This window comes from Doryrhamphus excisus, chromosome 1 (genome assembly GCF_030265055.1).
Source record: "Doryrhamphus excisus isolate RoL2022-K1 chromosome 1, RoL_Dexc_1.0, whole genome shotgun sequence".
NCBI lineage: Eukaryota > Metazoa > Chordata > Actinopteri > Syngnathiformes > Syngnathidae > Doryrhamphus > Doryrhamphus excisus.
This window is the reverse complement of record NC_080466.1, coordinates 18,028,754-18,043,199: the sequence shown is the minus strand read 5'-3', so window position 1 is coordinate 18,043,199 and position 14,446 is coordinate 18,028,754. Positions and strand designations below refer to the sequence as shown.

Below are 14,446 nucleotides of genomic sequence, written 5' to 3'. Positions count from 1 at the left end.
TTCACTGAAATGAACAGTTTTGCCCAACACTAATTGGCGCATCGAGTGAAGACGCATCGACATGCAGTTCTTGTGTCGACGTATGTTTTGTGTCGATGTCATCGATGACGTCGACACGTCGTCCCAGCCCTAGATAAAAAAACATCAATCAGCTACTGTACCTAATGTTGTGGCTGCTTTAGTACCCTCTAAAGTTGGTATGGGCCAGTAATGCCAACAGGCCGCCCTTACTGTACATCAAACGTCTCTCCTTCGTTCATCTGGAGAGACTGATTCTGTTTTCTTCCCGCAGTCCACCCCCCGCCTCCTTGCTATAATATCCATTTTGCCGCCTCATGATGGATGGCGGCCTCCAGCTGACTGCCGAGCGGCGGCGGTGGATCAAAACATCATTTTCACTCATTTATTTTGGCCCCCGATCTAACCGTCTTTGCCCGTCTGTTTGATATCACACAAGCCTGCCTGTTTCCTTCTTTTTTTGGTTTGATTCCCATCATCATACACCTGCCAGCCGCCTTTCCCTCCTCTTCACGTCCTTAAGTTTGTCATTTGTTGAGGAAATCTGCTCCTTTCATTTCAGTCAAAACAGAATTTGACTTTATCCCCCCCCCCCCCTTCCAGTCTTTTTTCCCGGCGTCCTGCCGACCGCCATCGTCATGTGGTTTTTGGTCAGTAAGCTGACATTTAACCATTATTCTGTTCATCTGTGAAAGCTCTTAAGGCACTCCTTTCCCCCCTGTTCTTTGTCACGGAAACGCTCCCAGCCACCCTAACCTTTACCTTAAGGATCTAAATGCAGATGGCATAAAAAAAAAGAAATCATAAATAAAAACAGAATATCTGGCGGTCGCATCTACGGGCTCGCTTGCTGCATTGAGGCCGCTCGAGTCGCCTCTGACCTTCATACGTGCCGTCGCTGACATTCTCTTGGGACCGGAGAATTCCGTTTCCGGCTCCCCTGCCAGGCAAATATTTGTGTGGATCAGCTGCTGCCGTGATGACGGAGGGATGACAGGAGTGAGAAGAAAGGCAAAAAAACCTGTCAGAATGTGAGATGAGTGATGGTGCTGCGGCCAGGCCACCGGTTGGCGTCGTTAATGTGACTGCACGGATGATGGAATGTGCCCGGTACCGCGAGTGATGCTAAAATAAAGTATTGATCCTGGTGGTATTAACCTGCACTGCACCACTAAACTCAATCACTAGGAGAACCATGTTTCACCGTCAATTGGTTTGGATATTTAACATCGTTTGGTTGTTTAAGAACAGCCAATCATCCCTCAATTCATCTCAAAATTTACTTAGAACATTTTTATTAGGAAATTAGGTTTCATCTTTTGCTTTTTTTCAGGGTGAAAAACGGCATTTATTAGAAATGAAAAGACATTTTGTGGGTTGCTCAATTTGCTTTCAATTTCGAGTGTAAAAATAAATGTCTGCGGGCTGCACGGTGTTCGAGTGGTCAGCGCGCATAGCTCGCAGCTAGGAGACCAGGGTTCAATTCCACCCTTGGCCATCTCTGTGTGGAGTTTGCATGTTCTCCCCGTGCATACGTGGGTACTCCGATTTCCTCCCACATTCCAAAAACATGCTAGGTTAATTAGCGACTCAAAATTGTCCATAGGTATGAATGTGAGTGTGAATGGTTGTTTGTCTATATGGGCACTGTGATTGGCACATAGGTAGCAGGTGCAGATTCTGGAAGATCTCGAAAGCTTTCTGTGTTGGTTATTGTGTGTAGCTGCTCTATAGGAGTCCACAATTTAAGGGATGAAAATTATCATAACAGGTCCCCGTTTAAGGTAAATGTACTTTACCCTGCGATTGGCTGGCAACCAGTCCAGGGTGTACCCTGCCTCTAGCAGCTGGAATAGGCTCCAGCACCCCCGCGAACCTCGTGAGGACAAGTGGTAGAAAATGAATGATTGAATGAAATAAATGTCTGTGTCATGTCATCGGCGTTGCACATACAGCTCTGATCAAAATGTCAATTAAAAAAAAAAATTCAAGAAATTACATTTTGCACTGTTGGATCTCAAAGTTCCAAGTCGAGCCTCAAAATGCCAAATGAAAGAATGGAAGTGAGACAAAACATGTTTTTTGAGTGAAAGAGGCAGCAAAATCTTGGAAAATATGTGTCACCGGCCCTGAGCACTCTGTGTGTATGCTGGCAGCCCCGCCTCCGCCCACCAAGACAAACGGGCTAAGTGTCCTGAAACGTTTTCAGTTCAAAATGCAAAGGATTTTTTCTATTTTTGTATTTTGTTCAGCGTCTTATCCACACAGAATTTGTGTCCTGGAACTGTACTTTCAGAAAATAATCTGTATATTATGAAAACACCGTCTTGTCATTTTCATATAGACAGTTGTACAGCTGTTATTAAAAAATGATGATGTCACCAATATTGTTTTTTCTACAGGAAAAAATTATTTGGATAAATAAAGGTTTGGGCGGCACGGCATCGAGTGGTTAGCGCGCAGACCTCACAGCTAGGAGACCATGGTTCGATTCCACCCTCGGCCATCTCTGTGTGGAGTTTACATGTTCTCCCCGTGCATGCGTGGGTTTTCTCCGGGTACTCCGGTTTCCTCCCACATTCCAAAAACATGCTAGGTTAATTGGCGGCTCCAAATTGTCCATAGGTATGAATGTGAGTGTGAATGGTTGGTTGGTTGGCTGGCGACCAGTCCAGGGCGTACCCCGCCTCTTGCCTAAAGACAGCTGGGATAGGCTCCAGCACCCCCGCGACCCTTGTGAGGAAAAGCGGTAGAAAATGAATGAATGAATAAAGGCTTTAAAAACTCACTTAATGACTATTAAGATAATGACAAAAACCTTCTTCTGGTGGCTAACAAGATAAAAAACTACAGCAAGTGTTGACATAAACAAACACATTTTCATAGAAATGTCCCCTTTTTACTCACATTTTACGTTGACAAAAGCCCACGACCTTGTGTGTCAACATGGACGACTCCAGCAGTCACTTTTTAGCAAGAATGAAAAATAAGAAAATCTTCAGCGTATGGATCAAGCGCGTACCCTTTCATTCCTAGAGTGTGTGTCCACGTCGCTGGCGTCTGACAGCCCTGAGTCAAAGGAGGCTGCTTCCTCCTCGTCCTCCATGCGGCCTCTACGGGGCAGACTTTTTATCTGGCAAGTGGAGCAGACCTTTCCCGAGTCTTTATCTTCCAAACAGTGGAACATGGAACCTGCGTTCTCTAATCTGGTTTGCAGTGCCTGGATAAATATTAGAACGTATTTGACCAGAGCGTTTTTCAATTAGACGGAGGTCGCTTGGTATGTTCGCTTCGTCAAGACCGTCTGCTTAATTTCACTTCACAACTGATTTGATTATTATCTCGCTCTGCCAGCCTTCTGCTTCTCTGACTTCGGTGTCATTAAAGTTTGATTAATAACTACACCATTTCCTCCTATCTCTCAATCCCTCAGACGCTTTGCTCTCGCCGGGTCAGGGAAACCAGATCTGATTTTGGACCAGTGGAAGCAAAGGAGCAGAACTGACTGGAAGTGCTGATTCTTCTCCAGTTGGACAAGATAACGGAACATTGCATCATCGGACCCACGCAGAGGTAAGACTTATTTGGACTCGAATTTGGTTCCAGGAAGTGCGTTTGGCCTCCTTATGTTTTTGCATCACAGTCTCGCAGTAGTTCTTTTTGGTCCGGTGGAAGACTAGAAGAGACCAGAAAACTGCTTCAAACTTCCTGCCTTGGAAGACTGCTAGAAAAAGCACTTCCCCTTCCTCAGACAGCTTATCAGTGACAAACTTTTGTCTGCTTTGAATTCACTCCTTCACTGTCACTAATGAAGGCCGGGCTAATTTGGGAGTTTAAAAACTCATTAAGATCAAACGAGCTGCTATAAAGACGCTAATTCTTTATTGTTGGACGAGCTGTGCCCACGTTGCTCTTTTTTTTTTTTTTTTTTCCTTAAAGAGTTTTAAATAACATCTCCTCTGCTACCAACCGTGGCATAAAACAGCTTTAGGATTGCTTATGTCATCACCTGCGGCTGTGATTGGACGTGAGAATCAATAGAGTTCACGGCTGTAAGTTTGAACGATTGGTTGCACTTTTGATGAACGATGGAGGGTGACGTCATCGCAGATGATGATGATGATGATGAAGAAAATGCAGCAGGGACTCAGACGTGACTGGCTTTGCTAATTGACCCTGACAAGCAGAGGTCAGTGCTCACCTTCACACAGACAGGTGGCTGTGTGTGTGTGTGTGTGTGTGCCTTCTGTTAGCAATTTTCATCTTCTGATTTAACTTTTTGTAGCTAATTTAAGTTTTGAATTGTGTTTCTATCAAGGCTGTAATTAATTTTTCTGTTAATGTATTTTTTTTCATGAATCTGTAATTTTCTGTTGCTACATTTTTCATTGAAGGACCATTTAGATGTTTGATTTCTGCGTGATATTATACAAAGGGGCTGCACAGCGGTCGAGTGGTTAGCGCGCAGACCTCACAGCTAGGAGACCAGGGTTCAATTCCACCCTCGGTCATCTCTGTGTGGAGTTTGTATGTTCTCCCCGAGCATGCGTGGGTTTTGTCTGGGTACTCCGGTTTCCTCCCACATTCCAAAAACATGCTAGGTTAATTGGCGACTCCAAATTGTCCATAGGTATGAATGTGAGTGTGAATGGTTGTTTGTCTATATGTGCCCCTTGATTGGCTGGCCACCAGTCCAGGGTGTACCCCACCTCTCGCCCGAAGGTAGAAAATGAATGAATGAATGAATTATGCAGAGGTGTGGACTCCAGTCAGCCAGTCACAATTTAGCTGACTTTTCGATGAGTAAAATATGAGTAATATATTATGTAATATATTTATATAAATATTTATATATATTAAGTATATAATTAGTAAAATATTCCAAACATTCCAAGTATTCATCTGATTCTTATTATATCACATCTAGACAGATAACACATTTTCCCACAGAATCTGCCTCATTGAACGCATCTATTGACCTCCAATCCCAATCTCCAACCTCCATCTGTTTTGCTTGGATTGGTGTTGTAACGCTAAACTCCTCGGAAGGAGTCGGTAACTTGAGACTTGGCTTGAGGATTAAGATGGATGACTTTAAAGACTGACTTTCTCCCACCTCGTGGCCATTTTGTATAACGCTAGCTTACATGCTGGTTGTATTCCCCTGACTATGCTCATACAGCTTATCGTGGTTTTGGTTTATTTGTCTTTGTAATTCACTGTTGGTCTCAACAATGCCTGGAAAATAAGTTTGACATTTCAGTGCCGGCTCGCTGAGTACTTTTATCTCTTTCATCTCTCGCGTCGATGCGTCTTTGTGTGGGTAATAAATTAACAAATCAGCCAATTTGAGGGCCAAATCAATCAAGGCAGTGAAGGATTGCATCCATTTAGCTGGGAGACACTTCTGGACTGGATGCGGTCATGCTGGCTGCTCTCCCTGCCTAATGTTGGTTTATGCGCGCTTGCTTGTGCATTCATCATCGTCTGCATCTAATGCTGGCCATGCATCATTCCCACCCCGGCTCCAAAGTCCACATGAATAAAAGCAGCTGTATAGGAGCGACGCAACCCAACATGAAGTCACACCCCATCCACAGGAGGTGGCGCTAATCTTCTCCATCGCCACCCAACCCCCTTTCGAGCTCTAATCCGTCCAAGTTATCCCAACTCTTGGCTCTTCATCGCCCGCTCCGCCACCGGGGGCGGGCCTCGGGGGGCATTCTCCAAGCATTAGCCATGCTAATCTCATTAAAGTGGCCGTGTGAGTGAATCCTGTAGGAACGTGCCAACGCTGGCGGAAGAGACGGATGAGCTTTATTATTAAAAGATTTGGGGGTGTGCTGCTTGGGAACAGACAAAGAAGGATGAACATGGACGGATGGGGGGAGGATGACACGGAGGCCAGAAATAAAAAGAAGGATGGGGATGCTCCAGGTGACGTCATTGCAAGTGGATCCATATTGGAGATGGCCCAAACTCCCAGCTTTCAGTATTTACTTAAAATGACTAAAAGTATTAAAGTAATGCAAGTATTACAGTGGTAAATCTAGATGTGACAGGCCGAAGCGTCCAGTCGTGATCTATTCAATGCCCTGAGATGACCTGCTTGAATGAGAATATTCACAGAGCGATTCTCAGGTGTGTTTCTTTATCTTTCTTTTCTTCACCTCCTAAAGTGACACATTAAATCAAAAGAGTTCCTTTCCCTCCCCCCCGCCTCCGTGCCTTTTATGTAGCATTTACGACGTCTGATGGTATTTGGGAGCTCGCTGGAGACGGCCAACCTTTCACCCATCTGTCCTCGCTTCTCTCACCGACCGCGTCTCGATGCAGAGAGGGAGAAAAAGAAAATATTTGGCACTTTTGTTGGCGGTTTTTATGTTTTTTTATGCAACTTAAGCGTTATTGTCTGTCCGGTGTCAGAATTTTATGATTTTTTTCAAGGCAATCAAAAATAGCACATCCATCCATTTTATATGCCGCTTATCCTCACTAGGGTATGCTGGAGCCTATCCCAGCTGATTTCAGGCGAGAGGCGGGGTACACCCTGGACTGGTTGCCAGCCAATCGCAGGGTAAAGTACATTTACCTTAAACGGAGACCTGTTATGATCATTTTCATCCCTTAAATTGTGGACTCCTATAGAGCAGCTACACACAATAACCAACACAGAAAGCTTTCGAGATCTTCCAGAATCTGCACCAGATTAATTTATTCCACTCAATGCTGCTTCCGGGCGTGCCCACTCTGCTGTGATTGGTCCAACTCCCAAGTGCTCCTTATGACGTTCAGACTACTGCCGAACCCCACTTAATATACATAAATAAATAAAGTATTTGATGAGCTAATTGAAAAGTGGTTAGGAGCTACTGGCTGGAAACCCCTGACTTACCGTGTATGAACTCAAAGTGTGCTAACGGCAGATTTGCGTTTACTGTGTGCAGACAATGTTGGCATCGGTAGTCAAAATGTGGTTATTTCACGTTTTTTTGTACGACTACTTGTGTTTGAAAAACACGAACATACCCTCGGTCATCTCTGTGTGGAGTTTGCATGTTCTCCTCGTGCATGCGTGGGTTTTCTCCGGGTACTCCGGTTTCCTCCCACATTCCAAAAACATGCTAGGTTAATTGGCGACTCCAAATTGTCCATAGGTATGAATGTGAGTGTGAATGGTTGTTTGTCTATATGTGCCCTGTGATTGACTGGCCACCAGTCCAGGGTGTACCCCGCCTCTCGCCCGAAGGCAGCTGGGATAGTCTCCAGCACCACCCGCGACCCTCGTGAGGATAAGTGGTAGAAAATGAATGAATGAATGCTTCCTACAAGCACTTTTCTGTCGCTCACATCAATCTTTTCCATTTGCAAAAAGGAAGTCTACTTGGAACTTTTATGCTTCCCGGTCAAGACGATGAAGTTCCATTTGAGCCTTTTATGATGCACGTTAAAAGTCTGCTCGTCTTGCTTCTGACAAGGAGGATGTTGACGTTTTGTTCAGCAGCAAGTGCAGAGCTCCTAAAACGAATTACTTTCACAGCCACTTTGATAAACTCGTGGATTCTTAAAAAGCTTTAAAAATGCAGTATCGAGCCAAACTAATTGCCTTTATTTTATTGTTTTCTCTTCTCGTGACATCAGATTGGAATCTGTCTGGTTTATTGTTAGGAAGGCGTGCAAATAAAAACAGGAGTGAAATTAAAAGCCATATAAAGTCAGGCTGAAGGAAGTCAGAAATACAGGAAAGTGGAGAATGTGATGCACAGCATTCCGGTTGGCCACTGGGAGAACATACCAGGCTGTCGTTCTGTCATTCCTTCCCGTCCTTCAGGGTCGTCATCATCCGTCTAACGACGTGTGTTTAAGCAGCAAGCATAACGACGTCTTCCAGGGCATCAGTCGGTTGGCGGTGCTTAAACGTGTTGATGCATTCACAAGCAAGGAGGTGCATCCATATTTAAATGCGTAAGCCAAAGGTCAGCGTCGAAAAGGAATGACATTTGTCCAATATGTCTGTCTGCAGGCCGGGTCAAAGCACTTTGAATGTTTCCTCTGTTGCTCAAGATGCCTGAGTTGTTTGGCTGAAGGAGAAAGTCCGTAGTTTGGTGAAGTCCGCAACATCATTTGACCCGCTTGCCCGCTTCCCTCTATTGTTTTTCGTCTTCAAAAACAGAAGTTCCTCAGATTTTCATTGTTAATCTGTCCAAAACCGAATGCCATTTTAACAATGTAACAAACTACTAAATTTGAAAAATCCATGCATATCATGCAACTCATGCATTTTCAATTGTTTTATTTTTTTAACCGGAGGTGGGTGTGGTATATAGGGAATGGGTTGGCTTTGATCTGCACATTAAGTCATGGATACATGAGAAATTGTGATATGTATTGTTTACTATTCAGCTATATGTGTACTGTGTATGTGTGTAAGTGATCCTCAAGACTTCATTCATTCATTCATTTTCTACCGCTTATCTTCACGAGGGTGGCGGGGGTGCTGGAGCCTATCCCAGCTGTCTCTGGGCGAGAGGCGGAGTACACCCTGGACTGGTGGCCAGCCAATCACAGACAAACAACATATAGACAAACAACCACATTCATACCTATGGACAATTTGGAGTCGCCAATTAACCTAGCATGTTTTTGGAATGTGGGAGGAAACCGGAGTACCCGGAGAAAACCCACGCATGCACGGAGAGAACATGCAAACTCCACACAGAGATGGCCGAGGGTGGAATTGAACTTAGCTCTCCTAGCTGTGAGGCCTGCGTGCTAACCAGACCCTTAAGACTTTATTCTTAAATCATTTTTAATGAGCTGTGTTGCCGATTCATACAAACATGGCAAACAGGGAAATAATCTGTCAGCAGTTGACTGTATTTTTCTCAAAACACCATGTTCAGTACTACAAGCGGTTTTCCAACTGACTTTATATCACCAGCAAAAACAAATAAAAAACACCATCTGTGACTGATGCACGGTCGTGCATTGTTCCAAGATTCATTCATTTTCTACCGCTTTTCCTCACGAGGGTCGCGGGGGGTTCTGGAGCCTATCCCAGCTGTCTTCGGGCGAGAGGCGGGGTACACCCTGGACTGGTGGCCAGCCAATCACAGGGCACATATAGACAAACAACCATTCACACTCACATTCATACCTATGGACAATTTGGAGTCACCAATTAACCTAGCATGTTTTTGGAATGTAGGAGGAAACCGGAGTACCCGGAGAAAACCCATGCATGCACGGGGAGAACATGCAAACTCCACACAGAGATGGCCGAGGGTGGAATTGAACTCGGGTCTCCTAGCTGTGAGACCAGCCCCTCAAGACTTTATTATTAAATAATTTTTAATGAGCTGTGTAAAGTTGCTAATTTATACAAACATGGCAAAAAATAAATCAAAAACACCGTCTGTGACTGATGCACGATCGTGCATCGTTCCAAGATTCATTCATTCATTCATTCATTTTCTACCGCTTTTCCTCACGAGGGTCGCAGGGGGTTGCTGGAGCCTATCCCAGCTGTCTTCGGGCGAGAGGCGGGGTACACCCCGATCAAAAACACTGTCTGTGACTGATGCACAATCGTGCATGTACCAAAAATGAGGATGTAACAAATGAGGTTTGTCACAGTATGTGCAATACCATACATATAAAAACTGAAACAATATTTTGGCAACCTAAAACCATCTGGACCGTTTGAAAAACCCAGGTTTGACTTTACGTACCGAACCGTACGTTTGCTGTACATGACAAACCGACAAGTCTCTTAGAATTCCTCCCCTTTTGAGTGCTACGAAAGCATTGAAAGCATTTTTACCAGATAAATAATCATCAGTCCTGATCAAGGTGGCAATCAACTTCCAGAACATGCAGGAGGTTCTGCGATCGTTGACGGAGACAATCACTGTTGCAACTCCTTAACGAGGCAGCGGCTTCTGCTTGATTAGCGCATGACTGATGCGTGACTCGCCGCCATGAATACATATAGCAGCGCCTCTGGCTCTATTAATTATTCAACGGTCAGCTCGCTATTGGTTTATGGCATTTCATTATTATCCTTTGTCGTTTTTACCAGCCTCATTTGACCGCCATCCAGTCGGCACTTCATCAGTTAGACGCGTTTTGCATTAGCTTAGCATGTGCGCATGTGCTTGCAGTATTACACTGTATGAACTTAGGGACATGTGAGGCTAGACATAAGGGACAATCTGTGGGCTGTGTAGGCTGCTGTAAAAAAGTTCAACTGAACATTTTAGAGTAGCCTTTTATTGTGGCCAACCAAAGGCACACCTGTGTAGTAAACATGTCGTCGACACGAATGAACGCTCACTACCACGCACCCAGGGGAATGACTGGTGTCTATGCAAATGACAGCAGTAGAAGACATTCAGGTGTCTTTAATGTCGAGATGTTATCCCTCTCACAGTCGCCGCCACAGGAAGCGGCAGTGGTGTTCCTGCGGAAATGTACTTAATGAGCGTCCCGGCGTGGAGAAAGCTACTCATGTGGAGAAACAACACTTTTTCTCTCCATCAGCTAGGGGAAGAGAAAAGCACCCAGCATTTTTTTAATGACCCATCACAGCCTCTTAATGCGCTCCTCTTATTTTTCTTTCCAACTCGCCTTTTCTTTCCCTCCCATTTCATCAGCCAGACGACGCCGCGGCTCTTGCTTTCGCATTACACGGCTCCCCAAAGGCCGAGCCCTCCTCTATCATCTTCCTCTGTTTATCCTCCGCACTCGCCAGTCGGATGCCCTCGTGGGGGCCCCCAATCTCTCCCCCCCTGCCCTGTCATCTCAGGCTCTTATCATCACCCCCAACTTCCGTCCTCCAAAGACCAGACACACTTTTAATGGGAATTCTCCATGCTGAAGCTCGCTTGGCAACATCTTTCATCGTGCCTGTGGCTAACATGCTAATTGCTAGCACTGCTCATCAAGTGAGTTGCATTAGAAGAATCTTTATTTTTTTTGGCCATTTAACCCGTCTTTTTGAGGAGCTATCATATGCTGTGATGCATTGACATGTCTTCTTGTCTTAAATTAATTTAAGACTCATTCAGACTCCAAATGGGACTTTTTACCCACAGTGATATTTTGTTTTTAAAACAAACAAGCAATGCAGTTAGTTTGGAGCTCATTTTTGTCCCATGCGAATGATGTCTTGTCCTGTCTTGGTTGTTTAATGCAGTGATTTTCAACAACTGTGCCGCGGCACACAAGTGTGCCGTGAGAAATCATCAGGTGTGCCGTGAGGAATTATTCAATATCACTTTTTTAATTAACATGTATTAATAATTTTCTGCAAATATTATGTCATTGTCGCGTGTCATTGGTGTAAAGACTGGCAGAGCAATGTAATATTCGTCCGTGTGGCAACACGTAGCTGATTGCCTCCTTCCTCTAATAGACTTAGTGATGCACGCGAGAGGTAGTGGTGACATTTTGTAACATTGTTGGTTAAATTAGTATGCGGATCAAAAGGATCTGCTGTGGCGAGTCCGTAATCAGGAAAAAGCTGAAAGAAGCAAAATGATGTTGGTTATTGGTGTGCCGCAACATTTTTCCAACGAAAAAAAACGTGCCGTGGCTCCAAAAAACGTTGAAAAACACTGGTTTAATGAACGTAAAGATATTGTGTGTCCAGCCCGATGATGGTGACCATGGGTCATAGGGGTCTCCCGTGATAGGGTCAAAAAACATTTCAGACTATATGGCAACAAATGCACAGAAAATAGCATAAAGATGATGGCCACATTGTTTATTAGTGCAGATGTTCTTTATAAATAGTCTACAATTGAACTGTTGCCAGTCATAAATAAACCATAAATACACTAATGAACAGCTGCAACAGTCATACTCCAAAACATGCGTCATTTAAATTAATTTTGTGTCAAAAATTATTTCACACACAAATAAAGGCTGCAAAGTTTTTGTGTATTGTGAAATAATTACTTTTGGCAGTGAGCATGATTATTTTTGTAAAAAGTTTTTGTATTGGATTGCATTATATGGTGAAGAAGTGAAGCATACATACAATAATATCTTAATAGCGTATGGACCTTTATTGAATGTGTGTGATTGTAGGAGTAAAAGACACGGTGGCAAAGAAGTACAATTAAAGACAGACAGCCATATGTTTTCTCCATTAAAATGTGTGTGTGTGTGGACCGAAGATAGGGAGCTTCATTAATACTGGTTATTAACGAGCCCCGAGAACACACACACACACACACACACAGCTAAATGAGACAGCAAATGGACTATTTCTTATTCGGCTCTAATGTCTCTCCCCTTCAAGTCGATTCATCTTCGTCCTTGGTGCTGCTCCTCTGAGTTGTGTTGCATTCAAGGTGCGAGGAAGGCCTGCCAGGCGGGGGGGGGAGACAGTGACGGGGGAGGATGAGGATGAGGAACAAGAAGAGGGCAGGACAGGAGCCAGGTGATGGAGATAAGAGAGGAAGAGAGAGGAGAAAGATGGAGAACGGCCGTCAAGATAAAAACATCCAAGATAAAATGACATCAATGCTTCCTGCTTGTTGTTTTCCATCTTTTCTTTCAACGTAGAAAAAAAGACGGCTTGGCTGTCGGTGGTCTTCCACGCGGTGCAAAATATGATTACCACCTTTTTTCCTTCAGAGATGTTTGTCTCCATCACTGATGCCCATGTGATGCGTATCTCGATGCCATTGCTGACAATACGATACATTCACGATACGTATAAAGCTACTCCATAACAATGCAAGAATATAGCTGTATATACTGTATATTGTGTATAGTATAATATAATCCAGATTAACTCACACCAATTACTGATGCAATATGATTCAGTACAAGTACCGCGACAATCCAATTAATGTATTTATTATAAATTCCCAGCCACAAAGCGATTCATAACAGTTAGCGGCGTGCTATGATACCGTACAATAAATTCTTACTGACAGCTTGCTCCTCTGATGACCAAGTAACGTTGCAAAGGCGTCAGACTTCAGAAACAATTTGGCAGAAAGTCCAACAAACGGTCCTGTATGCTGTTGACAGACAATAATCATCATCACAAACTCCAACCACTTCCGTCTGATGCTTACCCCTCTAGGAAAGCTCAAAAACGCAGTATAACAGAACTCGTATCGCCATCCAAACTCATTTCCAAATACGTAAACCTCATTATGTGACGCTTTGGCATGGTTTAACACGACAATACTACATTCTAACTACATTTATAGGTCAGAAAAGTGGAAAAGCACCATAGCTCCCCTTTAAGTGTTCCACGTTCACTGAGTGTATAATATGTGTGCTTTGTAGATTTTGCAGCTTCAGGATGTAACGTCCCGTAATCGCTGCCGCCCCCAGGAAGAGGAGCCCAAGCAAACAGAGCGAGAAGGAAGCGAGGGTGGAAAGAAAGAGCAGGGGATTGTGGGAATTTGTCATAATGGAAGCTGCTGGAGTGATGCGGCAAGACGATGGATTGGCAAGCGGAAGGAGACGTTTTTGAATATTAATAAGAAAGAAAAGCGTCGCTGACGTTTACATGTTTGCACAAGACTGTCACTTGCAAATTATTCAACTACTCGCTGTGAATTATGTATGCCTGGTGGCCGCAGGAGGAAGTGCAGGGCTGACCTCGATTTAATGGCCTTTTCATTAGGAACACCATGTAATGCAATGCAAGAGCTTTTTGTTAATGGCCTTCCGACAGCCAGGAAGGAGAACTTTTTTCACCAGGAAGTGACCATTCTCTGTGACCCAATCAACACACTGCACTGTTTAGCCTCACCCCTTTACCCTACTACAGAAGTTTTTTTTTATAATAGAATTCTTTTTTTTTTGCTCCAAAGTGAACCCAACTCATTCATTCATTTTATTTATCCTACGAGGGTCATGGGCGGTGCTGGAGCCTATCCCAGCTGTCTTCAGGCGAGAGGCGGGGTACACCCTGGACTGGTGGCCAGCCAATCATAGGGCGCATAAAGTATTCTCGTAAAGTGGGATTCCTTATTCATAAATGTGAATATTGTCATGGTGACAGCATAGAAAACCTGGTTACGACCTTCTAAATATGGCTGTTAACACTATTAGAGCCCTCTAGACATGAAATAACACCCCTATAGTCACTTTAATAGTCGCCTAATATCGTAAACATTCATTCACTTTCTACCGCTTATCCTAACGAGGGTCGTGGGCGGTGCTGGAGCCTACCCCAGCTGTCTGGACTGGTGGCCAGCCAATCACAGGGCACATATAGACAAACAACCATTCACAATCACATTCATACCTATGGACAATTTGGAGTCGCCAATTAATTAACCTAGCATGTTTTTGGAATGTGGGAGGAAACCAGATTACCCGGAGAAAACCCATGCATGCACCGGGAGAACATGCAAACTCCACACAGAGATGGCCGAGCGTGGAATCGAACTCG

The 14,446-nt window shown here is 44.2% G+C and overlaps 1 protein-coding gene across 1 annotated transcript in view; it reads left to right on the top strand.

Moving 5' to 3' along the window:
- The window catches only part of LOC131134399 (protein phosphatase 1 regulatory subunit 29-like), a 124,966-nt gene that overhangs the window by 37,494 nt on the left and 73,026 nt on the right, over positions 1–14,446 (top strand). Inside the window, exon 2 of the mRNA XM_058079692.1 lies at positions 3,452–3,591. The gene's annotated coding sequence lies outside the window, so the exon portion shown is untranslated. The remainder of the gene's footprint in view (positions 1–3,451; positions 3,592–14,446) is intronic.